The 5,631-nt window shown below is 36.4% G+C and overlaps 1 pseudogene; it reads left to right on the top strand.

Annotated features, from left to right (window-relative positions):
• The first annotated feature begins 1,328 nt into the window (after window positions 1-1,328).
• Window positions 1,329-3,133, top strand: LOC122289217 (annotated as a pseudogene).
• Window positions 3,134-5,631: the final 2,498 nt, after the last annotated feature.

The raw sequence follows: 5,631 nt of genomic DNA on the forward strand, positions 1-5,631 counted from the left end.
CGCCTACACCTTTACAGATTACGTGATTTGACTCTCCTTTAGCACATTGCACCTGCAAGAGCCTCACCTCTGCAGCTCTGTTTGATTAGATTTTTTTAAACTTCAGTACACTGCATGCTACAGCCTACGTACATTTCTCCTTAAGCATACAACTGGTGTGGCTCATACGTAGAAGGATTTTTTCTTTTCATTAAGAAACTAAAGAAGTTCGATTTGAAGAGAGAAACAAAGGTAGACTGGTAGTGCAATTTCAAAGGAAAAGTGTGTACAGTGCTATGTGTGGGTTGTGGCTTTTATGGAGATGGAGAGATGAATCACTTGAGGACCTAAGGGTAGCTTTCAAAGATAAAAGAGTTTTGTTTTCAATAGCCCAGGTGAAGGTAAGCTCTTGGCCCTCTATGTACTACTAGCAAGTTCTTTATTTATTTATTTTTTTGACTTTTTTGTGTTGATGCTTTATACAATGACGTTGCCGTTGTTGGTTTTGGTGAATTGCTTTTTTTTTTTGGTCATTTGGATTTGGTGAATTGCTTCCGTTGGAACTTGGATATGTTATTGTCATTTGCTTCTAATTTTTTTTTTTTCACTTAGTAATAAATACAAACTATACAAAAAAATCTAACAACTCTATATCATTACTTATTAGGTACTTTTCAGGTTTATTCTTGATCTATAAATTTTTCTTAAAGTATAGAAAAATATGAGTAAGCCAAGAACAATTGATTCTTTTTTTGAAAGAAAGATGTGGACAATTCGGAGAGTAATATATACATTTAGAGAGCTCGGTAACAACGGAACATGATACTTCTACCACTGATGAGCGTCCTTCTAAAACTTCAAGAATCCAACCTAAAGAGGTGGATGCTACATCTTTGGAACGTGATCCAGGATTACGTCCACAAATATGGGAATTTCCTTCTAACCTACAAGACGAGATCCGACGTGCATATCTTAAAGCTGGTCCATATCAACCTAAACTTTCAGAATATCCATTTTTAGGAATAGGCAATCAACATCGTCGATTTCAATTTTATTGGTTTCAAAGATATTCAAATTGGTTGGAGTACTCGCCATCGAAGAATGCTATATTTTGTCTTCCATGCTACATTTTTGCTAAAAAATCAACAGGCCGTCTAGGATCAGATGCATTTACTAATAAAGATTTTGACAATTGGAAAAAAATGAATGATAGAATGAATTGTCCATTAATAGGACATGTCAGGAGAGATCCAAATTCATCACATAAAAATGCTGTAAAATGTTGTGAGGATCTAATGAATCAGTCAAGACATATTGACAAGTTAGTTGAAAAATAAGTATCACAAGAGATGGAGAATAATCGGTTGCAGCTCAAAACTTCGATAGAAAGTGTTCGATGGCTTACGTTCCAAGCTTGTGCCTTTAGAGGTCATGATGAAAGTTCTGACTCAAAAAATCAAGGTAACTTCATTGAACTGATAAAACTTTTGGCAAGTTATAATGATCAAGTTAATGGAGTTGTCATGGAAAATGCTCCACAGAATGCCAAATATACATCACCCAAAATTCAAAAGGAAATTTTGCATATATTTGCAAATAAAGTGCGAAATGTGATTTGCGAAGAAATCGGAGATACCAAATTTTGTATTCTTGTTGACGAAGCTCGGGATGAGTCTAAAAGAGAACAAATGGCTATCATTTTGAGGTTTGTTGATAAAGATGGTTTTATTAGGGAGTGATTTTTTCATATTGTGCATGTTAAAGATACTATGGCACCAACTCTAAAAAATGAGATATGTGCTCTTCTTTCTCGTTACGACCTTCAAATTGAGAATATTCGAGGTCAGGGATATGATGGAGGAAGTAATATGCGCGGTGAATGGAATGGATTACAAGCTTTATTTCTTAAAGATTGTCCCTATGTATATTACGTGCATTGTTGGGCTCATAAACTACAATTAGCTTTAGTAGCAGCCTCTAGAGAAGCCAAACATTTTTATCAGTTCTTTGTCCATTTGACATCCATTATCAATATTGTTGTTGGTTCTTTTAAACGTCATGATGAATTGCAATCTACTCAAGTTGCTGAAATTGAAAGTTTGATCGCTTCCAATGAGATTGAGACTGGAAAAGGGGCAAATCAAATTGGCACGCTACAATGAGCTGGAGATACTAGATGGGGATTCATTTTCAATCTGTTTGTAGCTTGATGAGGATGTTCAGTGCTACTTGCTCAATTATCAATACCATTTCAAATGAGGGATCAAATTATTCTCAATGTGGTGATGCTAAAGCAGCTTACATGGTATTAACATCTTTTGAATTTATTCTGATATTACATATGATGAAAAAAATCATGGGAATCAGTAATGCACTTTGCCAATCTTTGCAACAAAATTTCCAAGATATTGTGAATGCCATGAGCCTATTTTCAACCACAAAAGTGCTCATTCAAAATCTGAGAGATGATGGATGGGAGTCTTTGCTTACTGACGCTAAATCATTTTGTGAAAAACACCAAATTGATATTCCTGATATGAATGACCAGTATAGAGCTCAAGGCAAATCTCGTCGTCAAGTTGACAAGTCAATGGAGCATCATTTTAGGATTGATATATTTACTACTACAATAGACTTCCAGATACAATAATTGAATAATAGATTTAACGACCATACAATGGAACTTCTCATTCTCAGTGTTGCTTTAAACCCTAAAGGTGTATACAAATCATTTAAAATTGATGATATATGCGAATTGTTTGAGAAGTTTTATCCACAGGATTTTACTAAGCAAGAAAAATTCCTTTTGAGAATTCAATTGCAGCATTATGAGCTTGATGTGCCGGCGCATTTAGATTTTCAAGATATGTCTACATTATTTGAGCTATGCAAAGGACTAGTAATTTTAAAAAATTCAAAGATTTATTATTTGATTGACAGGTTAATTCGTCTAGTATTAACTCTTCTTGTTTCTACTGCTACTACTGAGCGGGCATTTTTTGCCATGAAAATTATAAAGACTAGATTGCGTACTCGAATGGAAGATGAGTTTCTTGCAGATCATTTGCTAGTTTATGTTGAGAAAGAAATTGCTAAGAATCTCACTTCAGAGATGATAATGGATGAATTTTATTTCATGAAAGATCGTCGTTGAGCTTAATTTGAAGGAGAAATCCTAATTTGATATTTCATTTTCTTTTCTTTTTGTAGTGGTCTCTAGCAAACTATGGAAATCTTTTTGGAATGATCTCTAGCAAACTATGGAAAACTTAAAGAAAATTATCTTATAAGATCATTTATAGACATGTATTTTTTGTATACAATTTTATGACGTATGATTATTGTTTTTTATATAGTTAGGTGCATAAAAAATACATATTACTTATACTCACACATACCACACACTTTGTCAATCACCTCCCAAATACTAAATCCTACTTCCGCCCCTGGATATAATAGTAATAAATTTACATGGACCAATGGCAGGTCAGGACAGGCTTTTATTAAAGAAAGAATTGATAGAGCTCTGTGTAATATGGCATGGTCTGAGCTATTCCCATTCTCAAAAGTCTACAACCTCCCAATCTTAAGCTCAGACCACTGCCCCATCCTCATTACTATGGGGAACAGTTTGAAGTTGATTCAACCAAAATAGCTAGACCATTCAGATATGAGGCCAATTGGGCCTTGAGGGAAGATTGCTATGAAGTAATAGAGAAGGCATGGAGCTCATCTAGAAGGGTTGAAAACAAATTACACCAGGTCATTGAAGACTTGAACCAATGCAGACTGGACCTGGTACAATGGAACAAACAACATGCTGGAAACCACAGGGATGAGCTAAAAAGACTTTGGGACCAGGTGTCTGAACTATAGAAGGACAATAAAGGTCATCTCACAGAAACCATAAAACAGGTGCAAAAGAAAATAGAGAAGCTGGTTGAAGAAGATCACATCAAATGGAAATAGAGGGCCAAACAAAAATGGTTGAGTGAAGGGGATAGAAAAACAATTTTTTCATCAGTATGCCACCCAAAGAAGAAAACAAACCTGATCAAGAGGCTAGTCAATGACAATGGGCAAGCTCTCACATCAAAAGCAGGTATTTCTAATCTATTCCAAGAGTATTTCCAAAATTTATTCTCTTCATCTAATCCTGTGAATATTGCAGATTGCCTTGAACCAATGGAGGCCACTGTTACAAAGAGCAAAATAAAGTGCTCCTTAGGCCTTCCACTCAGCAGGAGGTGAAAGATGCCCACTTTCAAATGGATGGGCTTAGCGCTCCTGGCCTTGATGAGTATCCTGCAACCTTCTACCAAAAACACTGGAGGTTAGTGGGTGATCAAATCAGCAAAGCAGTGCTTCATGTGCTTAATGCAAATGGCAGCTTAGTTGAAATAAATATCACTTACATTACACTTATTCCCAAGAAGAGAAACCCCACCAAAGTTTCTAAGTTCAGACCCATATCTCTATGCAATGTGTTATACAAGCTGATATCCAAAATACTTGCCGATAGACTCAAGAAAATATTACCTTCCATAATATCCCCATCTTAGTCAGCTTTTGTTCCCAAGAGACTAATCATAGACAATGTGATTGTTGCCTTTGAAGCTTTGCACACAATGAAGGCCAAGATGACTGGAAATGAGGGTTGCATGGCTTTAAAACTCGACATTGTCAAGGCATATGACAAACTTGAATGGGAGTTCCTTAGGAAAATCATGGGTGGACCTAGTGATGAGATGTATTGAAACTATCTCATATGCCATTATGGTCAATGGAGTGCCCCAAGAGGTCTTTCACCCTACAAGAGGTATTAGAAAAGGTGACCCCATTTCACCTTACTTCTTCATCCTATGTGCAGAAGCACTTAGCAAACTCATTGGAAAAGCTGAGGTAGCTGGTGCAATTCATGGAGTACCAATAGCAAGAGGCCCACTTCAAGTATCTCACCTCTTCTTTGCTGATGATAGCCTATTGTTTTGTAAGGCCAATGCATTTGAATGGGGAAGGCTGTTTAATCTACTGAAAGTCTATGAAGAAGCTTCAGCTCAAAGATTAAATATGGACAAGACTTCCATTATATTTAGCAAGAACACTTCCAAGCTAACTCAACACTACATTTTGTCAATTGCTAGTATGAGGTCCTCTATGACCTATTAAAAATACCTCGGGTTGCCATCTATTTTGGGGAGAAACAAAAATAATTCTTTCAAAGGCATCCTTGATGCAGTCAGAAGAAAAATCAGTGGGTACAAAGTGAAAAGCCTATCTCTAGCTGGTAAAGAAATCTTCATAAAAGCAGTAGTCCAAGCCCTTCCCACCTAAACAATGAGTGTTTTCAAACTTCCTAAGACCTTGCTGCACTCCATCAATAGTGTCATCAATAAATTTTGGTGGGGCCAGAAGGAGAGGGAACATAAAATCCATTGGGTTTCTTGGAAAACAATGGGAAAAGCAAAATCTGAAGGGGGCATGGGATTTAGGGACCTCGAGTGCTTCAACATGGCTATGCTCTCTAAATAATGCTGGAGACTACTACAAGAACTTGATTCAATTGCAGCTAAATTCTTGAAAGCCAAATATTTTCAAAATAGCTCTTTCATGTCAACCAAACTGGGTTCAAAACCATCCTTTCTGTGGAGA

This window comes from Carya illinoinensis, chromosome 12 (assembly GCF_018687715.1).
Source record: "Carya illinoinensis cultivar Pawnee chromosome 12, C.illinoinensisPawnee_v1, whole genome shotgun sequence".
Lineage (NCBI taxonomy): Eukaryota > Viridiplantae > Streptophyta > Magnoliopsida > Fagales > Juglandaceae > Carya > Carya illinoinensis.